Raw genomic sequence first — 22,868 nt, 5'->3', positions numbered from 1 at the left:
CTCTCTCTTTCCTTCAATCTCTCTATCTCTCTGGTTTCTTTTGCTCTATCTCTCTGGTTGTATCTGGGATTCTGTCTCTCTCAGTCTTTTTTTTTTTCTAAACTTTCTCCTTTCTTGGTCTCTCATGCCTTCCTTTCTCTCCTTCTATCATCTGTCTCTGGCTTTTCTCTGTTTCTCTGTCTCTGTCACTTGTCTCTGTCTCTCTCATCTTTGCTACTATGTATTTGCTTCCCTTCCCCCTCTCTCTCTCTCACACACACACACGCACACACACACACACACGGGACCCCACCCCCCGGGAGCCCTTCCACGCATCTGTCATGATGTGTCACGTCACATTTTTCTCCTGGACCATCAGAGCCTTTAATCCTATTGATATTCAGTTAACGAGTTTCTCTCGCTGTTGACAGAACCTCCTGCCCCACCCGTGCTGGGCTGACCGAGATCAGAGTTCAGAGTTGTTGCTGGGCCATTTAGGGCTTGCGGGGAAGGGAGTGGGGAAAATGGCCTCGGTTGTGAGGGGTTTATAGTCTCCTGCAGCGGCCTGAGGGGTGCCATGGGGAATAGCCCCTTGAGTAGTGGGAGTCGCCTCCTCCTTCCTTGGGATGAGGCTGGTGCTGGGGGAGCTGGCACATTGGGGAGGTGCTTCGCGGCGTGCAGGAGGCTGTGGACACAGTGAGGCCCCGGGAGGCAGAGGGACGTGCCCAGGGCCATGCAGTGAGGTGCACTCATGGCTCAGGGCCCTTCTTCCCCCATCTCTGGGCTCTCCAGCCAGTTGTTGGTCATGCCAAAGAGATCTGGGGGCATGGAGCCAGAGAGGAGTGAGGCCAAGCCCAAGGGATCAGGGATCCAGCGCTAAATGTGCACAGGCTGCTGGGGCTGTGGGTTGCCTGGAGAAGGACAGGGGAGGGCTCAGGAAAGGGACAGAGACCTGAGGGAACAGCCTTTGGAAGTTGCTGCTGAGAAACGAACCCTTGGGGGTGCCAAGGGAGGTGTTGTCAGCATTGCCCTCTGGGGATGCCAACCTGCCCAGAGCTTAGGACCAGTGGAGCCCACCTCCCATGGAACCGCACCCTGGGAGAGCAGAGCTGGGCTCTGGAGGTCCTTCTCAGGGAGGGCCTCTACCCCCATGCAGGGCTTGGGGGGTCCAACCCTCTGTTCATCACCCAACTCCAGAGAAGCAATAGCCCTGGGAGGGTCCAGAGCCTAGGTGGGCCAGGTGGGGTGGCTCCTGGCCTAGGGTGTCCTCAGCAGCCTGTCACTGAAAGGCAGCCTGGAATAAGGAAGGAGAATTGGCCCGAGTCAGACAAACTGGGTTCGAACTCCCATGCTGCTCCCAGGGCTATAAGGACTGTAGGAAAGTGCCTAACCTCTCTGGGCCTCAGTTTCCTCCTGTATAAAATGGAGCAACTGCTCTCTGCCTCCAGTGGCTCCCCATGAGGAATGAGCAGTATGTCATATGTAAACGTGCCTGGCATGGCGTACTCCTGCTCGGTAAACAGCCACCAATATAATTGCTGTTTTAAAATGTCTAACCACACTGACATACCATTATTCAAATATCAGATTGGCAAAGCTCACAGAGTTTGATAACACTGCTGGCAAAGCTATGGGGACCAGACAGATGCAGACAAGGCCAGTGGAAGTGTAGCCTGGTGTAATCTCCAAGGAGGGCCATCTGACCTCTCCTTTCCTTCGCAACTGTGCATAGCCACGTCTAACCCGGCGGTTCCACTCCTGGGAATTTCCCACAGGTCTGCTAGCACACATTTGAAGCGGGATGTGTACAAAGTTATTTATTGCAACGTTTCATGTAATTACCAAACACTGGAAACAAGCTAAATGTGCATCAATAAGGGATCAGCCGGGCACGGTGGCTCATGCCTGTAATCCCAGCACTATGAGAGGCCAAGGTGGGTGGACCATGAGGTCAGGAGTTCAAGACCAGCCTGGCCAGCATGGTGAAACCCCGTCTCTATGAAAAATACAAAAATTAGCCGGGCGTGGTGTTGCATGCCTGTAATCCCAGCTACTCAGGAGGCTGAGGCAGGAGAATCACTTGAACCCGGGAGGCGGAGGTTGCAGTGAGCTGGGATTGTGTCATTGCACTCCAGCCTGGGTGACAGAGCGAGACTCTATTTCAAAAAACAAAAAATAAGGGATCAGTTAAATAATGTGCAGTCCTTCCATACAATGAAGTCATCTGCAGCCACAAAATAAGAATGAGGAACCTGTTTTGCAAGTGACATAGAACAATAATCAAGATGTGTTTTTAAGGGAAGAAAGCCAGGTACAGAGCAGGATGTGTGTGCATTTTAAAAGGATAACAAATGAGAATTCCTAGGAGGATGATGGTTTATACATAGAAGATCTCTGGAAGAACACACAAGAACTGGCAACAAGGTTCCCTCTGCAGAGGGGAACTGGGTGGTGGGGACCAAAGGAGGAGCGACTTTGCACTGTCGGTCCTTTTGGAATTTTGAATTTTGAATCATGTGAGTGCATTAGCCATTCAAAATATAAATCATGTCTTCAAAAATAAATTCTTATTTCTGTACACTTAAAAAATATCCATTTTATGATTAGCCTCTCCTGGCCCAGACTGAGCTTCAAATGGGCTTTTGGCTCCATGTAAAGTTTCTAGGGGTAGAAATGGCCTCTAGGAATACTCAGAAGCTGGGCCCTGGTATCTTCAGTGAGTTAGGACCCCCCGGGGGCCCCAAGCCCACCCCAAAAGCAAGGGAAGGGGGACACTGAGGGGCTGCGTTAGCACCTGCCCATCCATCGCCTTGGAACAGTTGTGAAGTCCTTGTGGACAGGTAAGTCCTCATTACATTCTGCTCCACATCCAACTGAGGCTGGCAGAGAGGTGGGAGTGGGTGGGCGTGAATGGGCAGAGGAGGGTGCTGGGGTTGAGGTCACCAATTCCTCTCATGGAGAGGGGAAGGTTGAACATGCTATATCCTCCAGACATCCGTTATCAAATGCCTGCCTCCTCCCCTGGGAATTCTGACTCTGCTGATACCCAAAGTGTTCAGAATTTCACCAAGTGAAGATTCTCCTCATCACTAAGCATCTACTGTATACCTGTTCCAGGTGCTTTCCCTCTCGATGGCACAGGAGCCTGGGGCAGCCAGGACCTCAATCTTACCTGCCACACTCCTTGAGGGGTGCACCATGCTGGCACCTGCCCCTGGGAGAAGCAGGCACTCAGGCTGGCCCTGTCTCCAGTGCCCCTGGCTGGAGTCCCCTTCCCACTCCCAAGATTTAGTCCATCCTGATGCTGGAGTGCCTGCAGCCCCCAGTGGGCACGGCAGCATCACAGACACCCATGGCGGGCAGCAGGAGCTCCGCTGCCAGGAGACTGTCTCCCTGGATTCTGACTCTCTGAGGTGGCAACAATGTGGAGGAAGGAGGGTGCTGCCCACCCCCTCCCAGAGCTGGGGATGGTTGGTGCTGGGCTACTGGAAGTGGGATAAAGGCCCTCTGCCAGGACTGGTCACTAGGGACCAACTGCTATACAGTGACCCCTTCCTGGCCCTGTTGTTCAGAGAGGCACTGAAGGTAGTGTTCTCCCTAGGGACAAGGTGCTCGGGCACAGGTTTTCCTGCACTGTCAACACCAGGGGGTCTTCATTTGACTTCACAAGTGGGGAACTTGTCACAACGGGTAGTTATGGATTCATCGTGTGCCAGAACCTCACAGATTACCATTATAAACCTTGGGAGAAGCTGGGATGGATATCTTCATTTTGCAGAAACTGGGGTTCAGGGAGATGGGGACTTGCCCTGAAGTCACATAACTGACCCTAAAGCCCCAAACCTCTTCACTGACTCCCCACACTGACACACATACCACTGCCTCCTTCCCCCAGGCCTCTGTAGGTGCTTGTATGTCATGGGTCAGCTCAGGCATAGGGTATTGGAGCACAGGCAGACATAGGGGAAAGAGCACTCTGGGAAGTGTGCACAGCTTAAGCAAAAGCACAGAGGTGGGACCATTCAGAAGGGAAGTGTGAAACTGAAGTGTGAGAGTGAGAAGTGAGCTGAGGCTCCAAAGTGTGGAGGGCTACCCTGGGGAATGGAAGGTTAGCCAGGAAGGATGTGTTTTGAACACCAGGAGGGATGCCTATTCAGGGAGCCCTAGGGCAGCACCGGAGGCTTCTGGCTTGAGGACTGGCAAGATGAGAGGCATCTTCCCAGAAGAGATGAGCAGGGCGGCAGCAAGGCACCGGCTCAGGCGAAGAAGCCCTGGGGCAGGTGCAGAAGGTGGTAGTTCAAAGAGGCTTCTGGAGTCAGGATGGTTGGATTGAAGCCCAGTTGCTTACCAGCGCTGTGACCTTGGGCCAGTTACTTAGCCTATCTGGGACTAAGTAATCTCATCTATAAAATGGATATGACAATGATGACGACAATACAGGTTGAATATCTCTTATCAGAAATACTTGGAGCCGGGCATCATGGCTCACACTTGTCAGCCCAACACTTTGAGAGGCCGAGGTGGGAGCCCACTTCTACAAAAATTAAAAAATTAGCTGGGTGTGGTGGTGCACAACTGTAGTCCCAGCTACTCAGGAGGCTGAGGCAGGAGGATCACTTGAGCCCAGAAGGCTGAGGCTGCAGTGAGTTATGATTGCACCACTGCACTCCAGCCTGGGTGACAGAGCGATACCCTGTCTCAAAAAATAAAAAAAAAAAAGAAAAGAAAAGAAAACAGGCTGGGCGCAGTAGCTCACGCCTGTAATCCCAGCACTTTGGGAGGCCAAGGTGGGTGGATCACCTGAGGTCAGGAGTTTGAGACCAGCTTGGCCAACATGGTGAAACCCTGTCTCTACTAAAAATACAAAAATTAGCCAGGCGTGTTTACAGGTGCCTGTAATCCCAGCTCCTTGGGAGGCTGAGGCAGGAGAATCGCTTGAACCCGGGAGGCAGAGGTTGCAGTGAGCCCACTCCAGCCTGGCCAACAAAGCCAGACTCCATCTCAAAAAACAAGCAGGCCGGGCGTGGTGGCTCATGCCTATAATCCCAGCACTTTGGGAGGCTGAGGCAGGCAGATCACAAGGTCAGGAGATCTAGACCATCCTAGCTAACACAGTGAAACCCCGTCTCTACTAAAAATACAAAAAATTAGCCAGGCATGGTGGCAGCCGCCTATACTACCAGCTACTCGGGAGGCTGAGGCAGGAGTATGGCGTGAACCCAGGAGGCGGAGCTTGCAGTGAGCCAAGATCACACCACTGCACTCCAGCCTGGGCGACAGAGCGAGACTCCGTCTCAAAAGAAAAGAAAACAAAACAAAACAAAAAAACGGGCCAGGTGCAGTGGCTCATGCCTATAATCCCAGCACTTTGGGAGGCCAAGGCAGGTGGATCACCTGAGGTCAGGAGTTCGAGACCAGACTGACCAACATGGAGAAACCCCGTCTCTACTAAAAATACAAAATTAGCCAGGCATGGTGGTGCATGCCTGTAAGCCCAGCTACTCGGGAGGCTGAGGCAGGAGAATTGCTTGGAGCTTGAATCCGGGAGGTGGAGGTTGCGGTAAGCCGAGGTCGCACCATTGCACTCCAGCCCAGGCAATAACAGCAAACTCCGTCTCAGAGAAAAAACAAAAACAAAAACGAAAACAAGTTTTGGATTTCAGATTTTTGGGGGAATATTTATATTATTCTTATCTGTTGAGCATCCCAAATCTGAAATCCGAAAGGCTCCAACGAGCATTTCCTTTTAGCGTCAGTCATGTGGGTACTCAAAAAGTTTTGAATTTTGGAGCATTTTGGATTTCAGATTTGGGGGTTCAGGATGCTCAATCTGTTCACGCATGGGGCTATTGTTAAGACAAAGTGGATAGACACATGTCCAGCACTCAGTGCCTGTTAGGACATAGTAAGCGTCCATCTGTCTCTGCGATTTGCTACTCATTATCATTACTACCTGTGACACTCAGCCCCGCCTCCCAGCCCTGGGCTGCTGGGACAGATTGTTTCTGTTTCCTGCTCTGAGAGGGAGCAGAGGGGACAACATGGGCCCAGTGGGGAAGGAGGAGCCGCCCTCCCTGGAGATTGACGTGTCCCTGGCCCAGACCTAGAGGGACCTCACTGGTTTTAGACCCCTGCTAGGTGACCAGACAGACAAGGACTGGCCCTGAAGGCTGGATCCCTGCCACACCTGTCCTTGCCCCAATTCTAGGTGGGTGGGGAACTATACACCTGTTTCCCTAGTCAGGGATCACTATGCCCACTTATCGAGGCCCCAGGTCAGACTCCTGTGTCCCCCTTGACACACCTGGGAAGAGGAGTGGGTGGGGTGACGTCTGGGCCATGGGCTGGTGGGCATGCCCCAGCAGCTCTAATGAGGCGTGTGAAGGCCACAGAGGCTGCCTTGGCAGCGGCACAGTCAATGAGAGGGCAAGGGAGAGGCGGGCCTGGCGTGACGGCCGTGGCAGTCATGGGCGATCAGCCCTTCGCCGACGGTTACTCGGGTGAGCAAGTGCGCTCCAAGCCATTCGGCTGTAATAACCCTAATCTGCTCATTACCACTCCCGGAGCTGACGGGTGACTCAGGCATGAGCTGCCAAGGGTTCCTGCCTTCGCAACCCCCATTCCACCCTCCCCCCTCACATCTGTGCAACAGCTGGGCTCCAGGACAGCCAGTTCCCAGCAGACTCTGGCACCATCTGCTTCTCCTGTGGGAGTCAGGCTCCGCAGAGGGTGTGCTCAGGGAGCCTCCTAGAAGAGCGGAGCTAAGGGACACCTGGTCTAGTGTTAGGGAGCTCTGTGTCTCACTCTGCTCCCCAGAGGGGGTGCAGGGGTCCAGGCTGGGGGCTCAGGAGGCTTGGGTCCTGATGGATGTTAAATGACTCATTTTCCCAACGCCTGAGACTCTAGGTCTCTCCATCTGCATGATGGAAGGACTGCCTGGCTCCCTCCCCACTTCTCCAGCCAACCAGACCTAGTGCCAGACAGTGTTTTTCCCATCTGAGGCCTGGGGCTCCTGTGTGTTGTGTGTTGGGGTGTGGGGTACATTACAGGACACTTGAACTGCTGACTTCTATGGAGTGTGGACGGGGTGCAGTGGAAGGGGAAAGGGCAGAGGCACCACCTCCCAGTACCTTTTGCCCCACCCAGCCCCAGGCTGCCTATCAATTTGGGGGTTCTCAATCCTCCTCTCCTGCTCCTGCTGGCTTTTGAGACTTGTTCTGCATGGCTACCCCTTCCTAGAACTGGGAGGACCATCGGGATCCTTGGTAGTCATGAGAGCAGCTTACTGAGCACCCACCTTGAACCCTTAGAAGGCATTGTGCTGGCAGTCCAGCAATCCAGCTAGGTTGGCGCTATCATCCCACTTCCCAGATGAGAGACCTGAGGCACAAAGGGGTTACAGAAGGTCACACCATTAGCAAATGGCAGCTCTGGGGTATGAACCACAGTGCGTATGACTCTGGGTCTCCTCACAGAACTGCAGAACCACACGTAGCCCCAGTGTACAGTTGGAGATGGAAGACTCCCCTTCTAAAGAAGGAACACACTGAGACTGGAAAACCTGGCTGCCCCACATGACTCTGTGCCCACCTGGCATGCAGTAGACACTCAGCAATTGCTCAGGGCTCAAAGGGCTCATCAGGCAAACTGCTTAAATCAGAACTGCTCTGGTAGAAGCAAAGATGGGGTCCCATTGGCAAATTGCTCATAAACCTCTCTCCCAGCCTCTCATTTTCAGGTAATGAAATTGAAGTTGAAAGAGGGAAGGGACTCCCAGGGTCACTCATCAAGTTGGTGGCAGAGTCAAGACTAGAACTCATGTGGTGGGATGTCCCCAGGGGAGCAAGCCCGGAGAGGTCAGGAGCAGGTGGGAGGCTCTCTCCCCTCCCAGAGTGGGATGGGTCACGCCCCTGCCCCTTTCCTCAAGCTGAGCCAGAGAGACAGGGGAAGAGGCCTGGAGAGAGACGTGGCCTGGGCTGAGCCATCTGAGCACCCAATGGGCAAGTGCACTGGGCTCCATGGGCTCCCACCAGCCAGTGCCCTACATGGCCCTCTTGATGGCCTAGTCCAGGGACAGCCCGTGTGTGTGTAGTGCAGAGCCACCTCATTCCCCACTGTTGACACACCTGACTCCCTTATTCCATCGGCAAACACTGGGCCTGGAGAGACAGTCCAATTGGCTGGCAGTGTCCTCCTCCCAGCTCCCCTCCTTGCCTAAACAGACAGCTCTGTTTGTCCTCCCTGCCCAGCCACCAGGACTTCACTGTCACCCAGATCCCTGCCCTGTCAGCAGCTCGCCTCCTCTCACTCCCACAGAATCCCCGTGTCAGAGCTGGAGAGGCCCATGGGAAACTTTTAGGACAACCTCTAACCCCCTACTCAAGCAACACCACCTCCATCATTTTTTTTTTTTTTCGAGACAGAGTCTCGCTCTGTTGCCCAGGTTAGAGTCCAGTGGAGTGATCTTGACTCACTGCAACCTCCACCTCCTGGGTTCAAGCGATTCTCCTGCCTCAGCCTCCCGAGTAGCTGGGATTACAGGGGCATGTGCCACCACTCCCGGCTAATTTTTGTATTTTTAGTAGAGACGGGGTTTTGCCATGTTGGCCAGGCTGGTCTCGAACTCCTGACCTCAGGTGATCTGCCCGCCTCGGCCTCCCGACCTCAGGTGATCCACCCGCCTCGGCCTCCCAAAGTGCTGGGATTACTGGCATAAGCCACCGTGCCTGGCTACCACCTCCACTTTTACAGATAAAAAAAAACCAGAGGGGTGGCCAGAGCCATGTAGAACAGGAAGGCAGGCCTTGCATCCAACCACTCACTGCTGGGCGTGGCCTCTGTGTCCTGGCATGTGCTGTTTCTTCTGCTAGGACAGCCCTTCCTCGATGAAGCCTCAGCCCACTGAATGAATGACAACCTTGGCTGCACCTGCACGTCACCCGTGGCTGTCTCTATTGTGGCTCATGATGCCCAGCCCCCTTTCCATCACCCTACAAGCTTCTGAAGCCCCAGACCCAGGTTGGTTCATTGCAGAGCCCCCAGCTCTCAGCCCAAGGTGCCCAGGGAGAGATGCTGAAAAAGGCTTGGACATGAATGAATCAGTAGGCTTGAGCCAGAACAAATTCTCTCAATCCTGGCCCAGCTTGGACCCCCAAATCCCAATCCCTGTTCTCCTAGGCCAAAGCTATTCTGAGAGGTCTTTCAGGCCCCTATTTCCAGATCCCAGTGGGCTTTGAAGACATGGTCTCCCTTGCTTCCCCTGGGCCTCGGCCCCGCCTGGGCAGAGCCTTCTCTCAGTTGTTGTGGGTGAATCACTGGCAGGCTGTAAACAGCTCTATGGAGCACTGGCTGTACCACCAAGGCCCTGGCACTCATCCTAGCCGCGCCAGGGGGATCTAAAAGAAGACATGGCTCCCACGCACCCACGATGGAAAGGAGAAGGTGGAATAGAAACAGGGGGGAGGCTTCCAGATTTGCATACCAACACGTGCACAGGAGTCTGTAATGCAGCCCAGCCTAGGAGGGGACAAAACAGAACCTGGAGAATGAGAAGGGGATGAATCAGAAACCCTTCCAAGAGGAAGGGACCTGCAGCGAGGAGGTGGGGTGGCTTCTGGGAGTTTAAAAACCACCAGTATTTACTGAGCACCTACTATGCAACAGGGACTGCTCCAGGGCTGCAGGTACTGCCATGAACAAAACAAAGACCCCATGCCGCGCAGGACAGAAAAGCAGAGCAGGGCCAGGGAGGGTGTGGGCAGCTGCCTTATGCATCATTCACAAGATTCTGAAGAAGGAAAAGAGCTTGGAGACCTTTCCAGCCACTTAACAGATGGGGAAACTGAGGCCCAGAAAGGGCTGAGGAGTTGCCTGGAGTCGCACAGGAAGACGGGGCAGAGGCAGACCCCCAGGCCCTGTGGGTGGGCTCAGAGGTGAGGATGCCTCTTTGGACTTCAGAAAGGAGAGGCTTTGACCTTCAGTAAAGCCCTGAGCTCAGTCCCTCCCCATGTGGCCCAGGTGGGGACTCATGTCCAGGGTAGGTAGTTGGGGGCTGGCTCAGGGCAGGACCCCTCCCCTCCTGCCCCTCAGAGGAGGGATCCCAGGGCACTCAGAGAAACAGCAGAGGCTCGTGAGGAAAGAAACAAGTCACTCAGCGGTGGGCTCCCCAGGGCTACGCCTCCTCCCCTCCCCGTCTGTAGATGGGCAGCTCTGACTCCGGGCTTTTGGCCTTTCCAAGACCAAAAATGTAGCTTCCTTTCCTCCCCCAGGAGCAGCCAGCTGGGGCCGCCAGTATGGTCTGGCGTCTGGAAACTCAGACTTCTTCCAGCCCCACACCCCACCTACACCAGCCCCAGCGCAGAGCTTGATGTCTGCTGAGTGACTCGCTTTCTGTGGCTTCAACAGCCTCGGCCGCAGCAGGGTCAGAGCGCGGGCACCGACTTTTCAGGCTGTCGCTCTGCTAAGTGAACATTAGACCCACATTACACAGCCGCTGAAATTTGTGGCTGCCTCCTACAAGCCATTTGATAAGCCCTTATTGTCACCTCCCCCTGGTTTGCGTGTATCCCCAGGGACTGGGGCAGCTTGTTCACTCAGAGCCAGGGCGCTGCCAGGGGGCAGAAGCGGGGCATGGGTGGCACAGAGCCCTGGCTGGGAGCTGTGGCCCACTTGTGTTGCCTTGAGCATGACGCTTGCCCTTTCTGGTTTCACCTGGAAATGGCTCTCCAGAACGTGACTCAGCTTCCCTGTTCAGCCGGCCCCCTCACTGGTCCATTCCTAGGCACAGTCCTGGGCTCTGGACAAAGCAGCCTCTTCTGAGGTCACTAAACCAGCCCCCAGCCCTAAACCTGCCCCAAACAATTTGTCATACCAAGACTCTTGGACCTCTTCCCAGAGCTTCCCAGTATCCCTACTCCAAAGCTATCTTTCCCTTTTCTAAGCTCACCTCGCCTTGTCCAGGCTCTGTCCAGACAGCGTCCTGGGCCATTGCACAGGTGGGTACTCCAGGGGGGTGGGGGCCTCCTTTACATTGGACCCCCCTGCACAGGACTGACAAATAGTTGATCTCTATAGATGCCCATTCAGTCACTCACCAATTCAACAAACAGCTCTTTGGGCCAGCTTTGTATTCAACTCCACACTGGGTCTGGGGATAGATATTAGAGGCTGACAAGGCACAGCCTTACCCTCAAAGAGCTCCCTGTCTGAGGAGGAGAAATACGACAAAGCAGGTGATTCATGCCCTAATGGGGGAAACCCTGGGAGCAGTGGGAGCACACAGCAGTGCTACCTAACCCTGGGGAAATAAGGGAAGGCTTCCTGGAAGAGGCAACATCTAAACTGAAACTTGAAGAATGAGTAAGAGTTAGCCAGATAGGGGAAGCAGTTCCAGAAAGTGGGAGCACCCAGGCAGAGTTCTGGAGTCTGGAGACAGCACATAGATTCTGGGAACTCGCAGGAGTCAGGCTGGCCTCTTTTCTTCTTCTATTGACTGCCTTTTTCCCACCCCACTAAGAAAGGAGGACAGATAGTTCTCTCCCACTGGGTGGGCTTCCCAGACCCCTATTCCTGCCGGAAGAGGCCCGATAACTCCCAGATGGCTGGTCACTTACCACATGCACCTAACTTGCCCGTCACTTCTCTGCTCTGAGCCTCAGCCTCATCTGTCAAATGGGGTGGAGCACTTATGCTCCTATGTCATTCTTACGAGAGACCTGGAGGAGAGAAGAGAAGGCCCAGCCCTTCCCCTGCCTAGCTAGGGGTGCAGCCCGGATTGGGCCTTGGTCTGCAGGGGGAAGTGGGGTGGGGGAGACCCTGAATGCTATTGCCCACCAATCTGAGCCCAGGCCAGCCGCAGACCCCTGGCTTCTCTCCCATCTCAGGAGACTTTCTCCCTCAGCCCCCTCACTCCCAGCCACGTTGGATGATGATAAAAAAAGAAAAGAAAGAAATGGTCCTCCCACTACCTGGCAGGCATGCCCACGATGAGAAATGCCTTTCCAGGGGAGCGTGGTCTCTGCAGAGCCCTTGCCAACCCCCAGCCCTACCTGTCGTGATCCTCTGGCTGCTCCCCTATATTTTCTCCCCCTACTCCCACCTCCACCTCACTGGCTGGAGGGGAATGGGGAAAGAAAACAGCCTTCATGGTGGGGCTGAGGACTCAGAGACTAGGCATGGGGAAATGGGGGGCAGAGGGTGGGAGGGGAACCCCAGGACCAGCTTGAAGCAAGTCATTCTTCCCTTCCTGGTTTATAGGGAGGCGGAGGTGAGGAGTGGGAGTGGAGTACCTGACCATCAGACACTCTAGGCCAAATTCAATGCCCGGAAAGGGCTGGGCCCCAGTGAAGGGCTCAACAAGCTTATGGGATTAGATCAGAGAGCCAGGGGGACATCAGGAATGGTCTTATCCAGCAAAGGTGCAAACTGAGGTCCAGAGAGGGGCCAAGACTTCCCCAATCACACAGCAAGTTAGAGGAGGCCGAGGCAGGACTAGAACAGGGCCTTCTGTATCCAGTCCCAGTGGTGGGAACGGAATGCAGGATAACTTAGAGGACCGTGACAAAGCCAGGCCAGGCTGCCATGGAGGTCACGGTCCAAGCCTGACCACAGCTTTTATTCCTCCCCTACACGCTGGGCTCCTGTCCCACCAACTTGGATGCACTCACAGGGAGAAGAGACATTCTTGCCTGGATCTTCCGGGGAGCCAGATTTCCAGGTCTTTCAATTTCCAGAATTGCAGAAATGCTGGAAGGAACCGCCTGGATCACCTACTCATGAGAGAACTCAGGCCAAGGAGAGGAAGGGCATGCCAAAGGTCACCCCAGTGAGTGACCCATGCATGTCTCAGGCTCCCAGACCAGGGCTCTTTCTGGTGTATCACAGTGGTTAGGAGGCCAGGCTATGGATGGGTCTGACATACCTGGGTTCAAATCCCTGCTCTGCCATTCACTGGCTATGGGACCTCACTTTACTTCTTAGTCATTTATCTGAGCCTCAGTTTCTCCACCTGTAAAATGGAGATGGCAGCACTTACCACATAGGGTGCTACAAGAATTTAATGCAACAACATTAGCTCCAAGGGGACAGACTCTGTCTCATTCACCACTGTCTTCTTAGCATCTAGAACACTGCTCAGCACATAGTAGGTCCTCAACAAAATGGAACAGTCATTATCACGCTATACTATGCTGCTCTGGCTTGACATCAGTAGCAGGGGCAGAAAGGGGATGACCTCTTTTATTCCACTAGCCCCTGAAGAGAAGCCAGAGTCTGCCTGTTGCAGAGGGAGGCCACCAGCCATGTTAGAAAGAATGGCTGTGCAGCCTTAGACAAGTCCCCTGCCCTTTCTGTTTGGCTTCCCCCACGGCACAAGAAGGGCATTGCTAAGTGATGACTTAAGTCTCCCAGCTTGAAGACTGCTCCTGGACCCTGTGCCATGGCCCTACCTGAGATACTTAAATTTTCTCTTCTGGGATGCCCAGAGGGAGGGGCTGAGGGGCAGGGCTGGGCATCCCAGATGAGAAAAGGGGTGGGGACGGGGCAGTGGCCAGGCTCTGCCAGGCTCCTGGGATCCTGTGCTCTATTAGCCAGTCAGCTTATAGGACACAGGAGTGATCAGGGCAGCCAGGCGTCAGTGCAGGCACCAACCTCCACTGGGGCCTGAGAACAAAGCTTCTGGTGGTTGCTGGCTGGTTCATTAAGGGGATGAAGGGCAAGGCTGGAGACTTGCTGAGCACTTCATCTGCCCCCACCACCAGCCCAGCCTCACACTACGTGGCACTTAGTGGTTCCCTCCCCAGCAGGCACCGAGGAATGGTGAGGAACCTTGAAGCTCTCATAACAGTCTCCAGTGCCCGCTCTGCCCATTAGCTCCTGCTCCTTGTGGCTCTTTATTGTGAGGGAGGCTTTATTGCTACCTCCGGGTTGTAGGGTGGAGGGTAAAGTTTTAGGAGCAAGAGGCCCTGGCTGGGCATGACAGAGCAGGTTCCCTGCAGGACTGTGAGCCCCCTCCCAGGGCTGCCAGCTCCCAACCTGTGGTCTTGCCGTGGTTTGTTGCCAGCCAAGCCACATTTGTCCCCATGAATGCTCTTGTCCCCTACACACACACACACACACACACACACACACACACACGCTGACCACACCCTCAGCAGAGCCCCACCCCACTCCTGGCATCAGGGACTCTGGGGCGGCGCTAGACAGCAAGTCTATTTTCCAGGGGGTTTCAAAGGCCCAGATCCCGAGGTTCATGAGTCCAGAAAGCTCTGGGCTCAGGAGAAAACAAAGCAACACCTTTCCCTGACTCCTTGGAGGAAATGGCCTCCAGGGGCCAGGGAGGAAAAACAGGAAGGGCCAGGCTGAGGAGGATGTCCTGAGGGTGGGGTTGGGGAAGAGGGCCAACCTATCCCTGTCTTCCTCCCTACACTAGTGGGCTCTGGGGAGGGAGTGGCCAGTGTGGTCCTGGCCTTGGGCTGCGCTAGGGACTGTCCTGGGCTGCACTGGGAGGTCTGTTCTCAGCTGGTGGCCGCCCACCTGAGAGCTTCCTCAGGGATCCCAGTTCACGTGATGGGAGCTCAGCCCTGGGGTTAGAGAGTCGGAGTCGTCCGCGCGCGGGGGCAGAGCGGTGACACCTGCCCTCCTCTGCCCACTCCTTGGCATGTGGGGGCCCAAAGCAAACTCCCCTCCCCTCATTCACCCTTCATTCTGCATTCACTGAGCCCTCCTCAGTACAAACTAGCAACAACAGAGTAGAGGATAGCAATAACACAGAGTGCTTCCTCCTACTTCCGCCCCTACTTTACAGATGAGAAGACTGAGGCATGCGGACAATTAACGAAAACAAACAAAAACTTTGCCCAGGTTACACAGCCAGTGAGCACGGGAGGAGAATTCAAATGCTGGCTGCCTGACTGCACGGGGCTTGCTGGTAACCCTTTCCTACAGCAGTAAAGGCTTAAACCTCAGTGGGGTCAGGGAGCCCCGGGAGCCCAGAGGTGGGCAGCTGACCCCAGCCTGAGTGGGGCAGAAAGGCTCACGGCTGGTGATTCTTCACACTTACCACTGAGTCTGTTCACCCTCCCTTGCTCGTGGGCGATTCATGCTTTCTCACGATCTCCTCTCCTCAAACCCCACCCCACCCTCCCCCGTCCTCACTCTCAGCTGTTGACCTTGTTTCTCACTCCCTGAAGACAATCCAGTCTCTCAGAAGTACTTCCAGATTTACACGGACACATCCGCCCCCACCAGCCTCTGCACCCACACATTGTCTCCCCGAGTCCTAGGAGAGATGACTGCCCACGCCTGCCCTCACCCACCACCCCAGGCGGGCACCAGAGCCCAGTCCCTCTGATCAGCAAGTCATCCCGTCCCTCTTCACCGGACCATTCCTGTCAGTGGCTGTTTTTCCTCCCATCTTACACATACCTGCTCTTGATCCTGCTTCCCCTGCAGCTGCCACCTAATTCCTTGTTCCCCTTTGCAACAAAATTCCTCCCAGAGTTGTCTCTATCCACTATCATCAGTTCTTCTCCTCCTGTTCTCTCTTAAACCCACTCCAATCTGGCTTTCATCCCCACCACTCTATCAAAAATACTCCTATGGGCCAGGCATGTTGGCTGATACCTGTAAGCCCAACGATTTGGGAGGCCGAGGCAGGAGGATTGGAAGCCTGGAGTCCGAGACCAGCCTGGGCAACACAGCGAGACCCTGTCTCTACAAAAAAAATTGTTAAGGCTGGGCGCGGTGGCTCACGTCTGTAATCCCAGCACTTTGGGAGGCTGAGGCGGGCGGATCATGAGGTCAGCAGATCAAGACCATCCTGGCTAACACTGTGAAACCCCGTCTCTACTAAAAATACAAAAAATTAGCTGGGTATGGTGGCACATGCCTGTAGGCCCAGTTACTCGGGAGGCTGAGGCAGGAGAATTGCTTGAACCTGGGAGGCGGAGGTTGCAGTGAGCCCAGATCACACCATTGCACTCCAGCCTGGGTGACAGAGCGAGACTCTGTCTCAAAAAAAAAAAAAAAATTAAAATTTAGCCAGGCTTGGCGGCACACATCTGAAACCTCAGCTACTCAGGAGGCTAAGGTGGGAGGTGGGAGGATAGCTCAAGCCCAGGACGTTAAGACTGCAGTGAGCTAGGACCATACCACTGCCCTCCAGCCTGGGTGACAGAGTGAGACCCCATCTCAAAAATAAATAACTAAATAAAATGCTCCTATCAAGATCTCCAGGGGCCTCCCCATGGCGAAACTCAGCTGTGGGTTCTCAGTCTTTCTGCCATTTGCCCCCGACCCCATGACATTTGGCAGTGTAGCCCTCCCTCTTCCCTGAAACACTCTTTCCACTGGGCTTCTAGGCCACCTGCTGTACTCACTTGGTTTTCTGTTACCTCTCTCACCTTTCCCTCTCTGTCTCCTTTGCTGTTTTTTTCTCTTCGTCCAGACAGCCCAACATGGGGTGCCCCAAGCCCAGACTTTGGTCCTGATCTCATTCCTCATTCCTCTGGTGAGCTCACCCAGTCTCATGGCAACAGCATATATACACCAATGACTTTCACATCCATACCTCTAGCCTGGACCTCACATGTTCCACTGTCCACTCAGCGTCCCCTCCCTGCACTAGATAGCTCAGGTCCAACATGTGCCAAGCTGAGCGCCTGTTCTCCCTTACAAAACTCGCTCCAACACATGCCTTCTCCACAGGATGCCACCTTCCCCAGTGGGCAAAAATTGGTTCTTGGGGGGACAGAAAAATATTGATATTACAATGGTTTGTAATTTTCCAAAGGGCCAAAGTATATGAACATGTATACATTATAGCTATGGTGGTAAAATTCCATTGTGGGCCGGGCGTGGTGGCTCACGCCTGTAATCCTAGCACTTTGGGAGGCTGAGGTGGGTGGATCACCTGAAGTCAGGAGTTCAAAACCAGCCTGGGCCACACAATGAAACCCCGTCTCTACTAAAAATACAAAAATTAGCCAGGCATGGTGGTGTGCACCTGTAATCCCAGCTACTCAGGAGGCTGAGGCAGGAGAATCGCTTGAAACCAGGAGGTGGAGATTGCAGTGAGCCCGTAGCCCATATCACGCCACTGCACTCCAGACTGGGCTACAGAGCAAGACTCCATCAAAAAAAAAAAAAAAAAAAATCCGCCACAGGGAGAAGTGATTAGAGAAAAACGTCTTAAAAGGCTCCTGAGGGTGGGTGATGGTGAAAAACTGATTGAGAAAGGGCGCTGCTCCAACACAAACCCCATTTCAGCCAATGGCAATCCAAGCCTTCCATGGCTCAGGCCAGAGCCTTGGACGCGATGATCTTGGCTCCTCCCTTTTTGAAACAACCCACGTCCAATCCATCAAGAAATCCAGTTGGTTCTGCCTTCAAAATAGATCCAGAATCCAAGCCCTCCCAACCACCCCCACAGCATCTACCCTGATTCCAACCACCATCACGTCTTGCCCGGATTAGTGCAGCAGTCCCCTGACTGGTCTCCCTGCAGCTATCCCCACTCCCTACACACACACACACACACACACACACACACACACACACACACACACACCCAGAGTGATCTTTTTACAATATAAACCAGCTCATGTCCTTCCTCTTACAAAAAACACTCCAGTTGCTTCCCATCTCCCTAAGTTTTCACAGTGACCTGTCCTCGCCTCTCCCCCGACACTCTCCTGACCACCTCCATCCTCCCTCTGCTCCAGCCCCACAAGCCCCCTTGCTTTCCTCCAACAAACCAGGCATTATCCCACCCTACAGCCTTTGCACTGGCTGTTCCCTCTCCCTGGTACACTGTTATCCAGACAACTGCAGGGCTAAATCCCTCTCCTCCCTCAAGTCTTTGCTCAGATGCCACCTTCTCAGTGAAGCCTGTCCTCACCACCCTGTCTCAACATTGCAATCCACCCCCAGATAACCCTCACTTCTCTCCACCTTTTCTTTTTCCACAACACTCATCACCTTCTAACACACTATAACATTTCCTTCTTTTGCTCATTGCTGATTGCTACCTTCCTCTGCTAAATGCCAGCTCCTGAGGGCAGGGATGTTTGTTTTGGTCACTGCTGCATCTTCAGCATGAGAACAGAGCCTGGAACACACTAGGTGTGCCTGATACACCCTGGACACTCACTCCAGCCTCCTGCCATATCTGCTTTCTGATTTTTCCCAGATGGGAGGTTCCATCATATCTCCCCACCTTTGAAATCACATTTCCCTATCCCTGAAATGCTCCCCACGCCCCTATCCCTTAGTGAGCTTTTTCTCAGCCTCAGAACTCTCTCAAAGATGACTTTGCCTCTCTGGTTAGGTCAGGAAGGGCCCTGCCTGCCAGACAGGGAATCTGAGCTTTTTCCTAAGAGCAGTTAAGGATCCATGGAAGGGCTTTGAGCTGGAGAGAAACCTCGTCACACTTGCGCTTTGCTGCCCTTAGGACAGTGGACGGGAAGGGAGCCAGGCTGGAGGCAGAGGAGGAGACCCAAGGAGGAGGTCGATGCAAGTTGGGAGGACCGGGGCTAGGGCCATGAATGAGGGGCAGGGGAGGCTGGAAAGGACTGGAGCCAAGAAGGAAAAAGACCAGGACTCACCACCAGTGAAATGTGCCAGGTAAGGAAAAGAGGGAAAGTAGGGACATGGCCAAGGTCTCTGCTTTCAGGGTCAGGGTTGTGGTGGTGCCTCAGCTAAGGACAGGTCACGGGGGAGCATGCATCAGAGTCCTGTGTGAGAAGCTTCTCTCTCACTACAGCTTCCATCCCCTTTCACTGAAGCATCTTGCACCCCAACACTTCTGGCCATAAAGGAAGAGGTCAATGGGGATTTGGAGAGGGATGGGCCTTCCCCAGGGGAATCCAGACCTCAGACCTGGAGTGGAGGGAAGGGGCTCACACAGAGGTCTTTTTCAGAAAACAGGCCTTAAGGCTGTTCCCCAGAAATTAGAGAGGAACTTCCGGCCGAGAAGCCCACACTTGCCTCATGTTCTGCATGGCCTTGTTTGACCAGAAAGACAAACAGGACAGGGAGTGGCCTTTGTGACATTATGAGGACTCCCCAATTCAGCCCAGGGTGTGGCAGTCAAGAGAGGACCAAAGGCATCCCCTAGTCAGACACAGCTGTCCCTGGAGCATCTCCCTGGAGGAGCCAGAGACCCTCAAAATCATCTCATGGTATGTCCTCATGTTGCAGATGGGGAAACTGAGGCCCAGAGAGAGAAGCAAATTGCCACAGGGCACAGCTGATATTACCATGAGGGAACTGAGGCCACAAGGAGAGGACTTATCTGGTCTGATGGGGATGGACTAATAATAGCCCCGATATTTGTACAGTTATTTTCTTCCCAGGTGTTCAGAGCACTGCACGTCCATGATCTCATTTGTCCACAAGACATCCCTCTGGGATGGGTGACAAAGCGACTTCATGCAGATGTGAAAATGCTCTGTCATCCCCCGCCACCTGGCCCCAATAACCTTAATTTTCTTTTTCAATCTCTATTATGTCCCCTTTCTTCCTGTAACCAATTTAATTCAGCAAAGATTTACGAGGCTACTGCTTGGTGCAAGGTGCTGGGCATTTGGGAAGCTTCAGGATTTCCCCAGGGCCAAGGTCATTGCTCTGCTTTCTGTGGTCCCAAAGCACTGTGTTCAGACCTGCCTTTGTACACATCCTATTGTTTTTATACAGCTACCATCCTGGAGGGCAGGGCTTGGTCTTGTTTAAGCTTGCACGCCCGCATGGTGCTCAGGCCAGGGCCTGGCGTTCGGGAGCCTGGAGAAATCCTTGCCCAGGGCCATGTTTCCCTGAATCCACCTGTTAATGCACTTGTCGCACTGTATGACAATTACCCAGAGAAAGAGCAGGATTCTGTATATGCAGTGCCTAGCACATAGCAGCTACGTCATTAATGTTTGCTGAATGGATCAATAAAAAACCTGAGAGGAGGAAGATAAAGGTGGATAGTAAATGGGTGATCCTTGCCCTGAAAGAGCTCCCAGTCCATTGCAGGGGTGGAGGAGGTGGACAGAAAGCAGGATTGATGAGCTGTATAAATGCTATCAGCGTAGACAACTCCATCACCGAAATGCTGAGAAGTGCCATGGGGCTACAGAAGAGGAGCATTCAAACTCACCTGGGAGAATCAGGGATGGCTCCCTGGACAAAGTGACAGTGAAGATGGGCTTTGAAAGGTGGAAACCCATAGGGAGAAACTCAGTTTTTAGCTGAAGGCAGGGCACTGGGCAAGACGAGGAAGTCAAAAGTCATCCTGGGGCAGACTCCATCTCAGGCTAACCTGCTCCTTCTGCAGGCATGGGGAGCCATCGAAGGCCCGGGGGCTGAGAAGCCAGCAGAGCAATTGGATCTTGTGTCTCAGAAAACCACAGGGAGGCCAGGCGAGGTGGTTCATGCCTGTAATCCCAACACTTTGGGAGGCCCAAGATGGGCGGATCATTTGGGCTCTAGACCAGCCTGGCCAAGATGGCGAAACCCTGTATCTACTAAAAACACAAAAATTAGCCAGGCATGATGGCAGGCGCCTGTAATCCCAGCTACTCAGGAGGCTGAGGCACGAGAATGTCTTGAGCCTGGGAGATGGAGGTTGCAGTGAGCTGAGATCCTGCCACTGCACTCCAGCCTGAGTGACAGAGCAAGACTCTGTCTCAAAAAAAAAAAAAAAAAAAAAAGAAAAGAAAGAAAAGAGAAAAGAAAACCACGGGGAGGGAGGGCACTGGATGGAAAAGACTGGGGGAGGCAAGTGACTGGGCAGGAGCCAGGTGAGGCGGAGGCTGATCGGCTTGAGTGTCTGACTTAGGGAGGTGGCTCAGGAGTCTGAGAACAGGGTGTGAGAGGCTGGGAAGAGAAAAGGGTCTGAAGGATATGGACAGTAATTAGGTGTGGGGGAAGAGCAGTGGGAGGATTTGGGGAACCGATGTGGAGCTTGAGAGAGTGATGGGGTCTTAGCAGCTGTGGGGTGACCCCAGGGAGGTGATGTTTCCTCCACCTGGTGGAGAGGCTTCACTAAGTACACAGCTGCGGAGCTTGGGAGGGAGGTCAGGGCCCCAGAGACAGTGCTGGGAATGGGGATGAAGCAAAAGCTGAGGCCGTGGGCGTGGATGAGGTCACGAAGAGAGTGGGTGAGAAAGAAGAGGGAAGAGAGGACGGAGCCTTGGGGGACGCCCACCGTTGGGAGGGGTGGGAGCAGGAAGAGAGCAGGAAATGAAGCAGCCACGGAGCTGGGGGTCCCTCATTCTTCCTCCCTTCCAGGGCGCCTGGCCTCTGCGCCCCCTCACCTCCCACGGGCCACATCCAGCTGAGGAGCAGGCTCTGTTGCCTGCTCAGCCTCCAGGAGAGCTCCGAGGACTCGAAGGCAGGAAAGCTCAGGGGTTGAAGGTTTGGGTTCTAGACCTGGTTGGAGCTGGCGTGACTCCCACCTGTCCCTCCACCCTGCCGGCTGCCCGTCCTCTGGCAGGCCACGCCCCAGGCAAGCCACGCCCCTGACAAGCCACGCCCCTCGCCTCAGCCCTCTCACCTTCCTAAGGGGATCACAACGGGACTTCTGTGACTATTAAGCGGGATAATGCGTGTTATGCACTTGGCACCCGGGCCTGGCAGTCCCTCAGAGCTCAGTAAGTGCTGCCGGCTGCTCTGATGATTATTATAGAGCAGGATTGGATTCTGGCGCTCAGGCTGGCAGAACCAAGGAGCCCAGCAGCTCCCCCAGAGGCCTTGGTGAGGGAGAGGGCCTGGCCACCTGAACTCGCCCAGCTCTCGGAATGCTGGGGCCCCTCCCGTCATCCTCCTGAGCCCAGAGCCAGGGATCGCGGAACCGGGACAGTCACAGCTCTCCCGGTGCAGATCACCCTTCCACCTGCGAGGGATAGGCCCCACCCCCACTGAGGTCTTCAACTCCAGCTAGGGCAGAGGGTGGGGCCTCAATCCTGGGGTTGGGGATCCCTCAGAGAGTCATGTCCCCCGCCCCCCATCTGTGTACCGTCCCCCTCCTCCCTCCGGGCCGGCGTGGACGGGTCCTCTCAGGTCCGCGGTAATTTGTCTGCTCACGCGGGCTCCGCGGCACCCCCTCCGCGCACGCGCATCTCTGCCCCGGGCCGGATACTCGGGGCACTCTGGGTGGGTCCGTCCAAGTTGCAGAGAAAGACTTCAATGCTGGGGGCGCCCGTCGCTGGAGGGGCAGGCCTCGAGCCCAGGCCGGGCGTTTGCCGGCGCTCAGCTATTAAGAGCGGAGACGCCTCGTCCCCCGCCCCCCAGGAATTCTGCAGCTGGGACTCAGCCCAGGCGCGCCTTCTGCGCGGCCCTGGAGGACCAGGAGCGCGGGCGGCGAGTGGTGCTGGCTGGGGTGGGGCTGCTGGAGCAGGTCTTGGGTTGGTGGATTCTGGCTCCTGCCCCCTCACACACCAAGGCCTGAACCCTGGACTTCTCAGAGCCTCAGTTTCCCCTTCTCAGCCTCAGCCTCAGACCTGGAAACAGGTCAATTGCTATCATCGTGGGCCTGCATGCCTGTCTGTGCAGCCTCAGCTGGGCGGGAAGAAGAGTCACGGCCCGCTGAAGGCTGGGGAACAGGTCCCCCACCCCACACTACCAGACTCGGCCTGGGCTCCCTGAGAGGAGCGGGGCTTGACCCCTCTACCAGCTGGGCTCGGGTCTGGGGTTCCAACTCAGGCCAGAGTCGTTCAGCGCTGGGAGGCCCCCATTAACTAGGCCACCCCTGGGTATGGGCGGTGGAGGCTGGAGCTGACTGGCCTGGGTCCCTGGGGGAGGTGGCTGCAAGGCCCAGGGCTTTGAACAAACCACAGAAGGTTTCTGCAATATCAAAAGAGCTCTTAGAGACTAACCATGTGGGGGGAGGGGGGACAGTTGGCGAAAGA

At 54.7% G+C, this 22,868-nt stretch overlaps 1 long non-coding RNA gene across 1 annotated transcript; it reads right to left on the bottom strand.

Moving 5' to 3' along the window:
* Positions 1 to 1,780: 1,780 nt before the first annotated feature.
* LOC134807354 (uncharacterized) lies at positions 1,781 to 21,459 on the bottom strand. The gene is made up of 3 exons (XR_010147566.1): positions 21,276 to 21,459; positions 7,277 to 7,359; positions 1,781 to 4,382 (listed from the first exon to the last, which is right to left on the bottom strand). It is a non-coding gene; the product is annotated as an uncharacterized LOC134807354 (long non-coding RNA).
* Positions 21,460 to 22,868: the final 1,409 nt, after the last annotated feature.

Source organism: Pan troglodytes, chromosome 9 (genome assembly GCF_028858775.2).
Source record: "Pan troglodytes isolate AG18354 chromosome 9, NHGRI_mPanTro3-v2.0_pri, whole genome shotgun sequence".
Taxonomy (NCBI): Eukaryota; Metazoa; Chordata; class Mammalia; order Primates; family Hominidae; genus Pan; species Pan troglodytes.
This window is presented reverse-complemented; position numbering and strand designations above follow the sequence as displayed.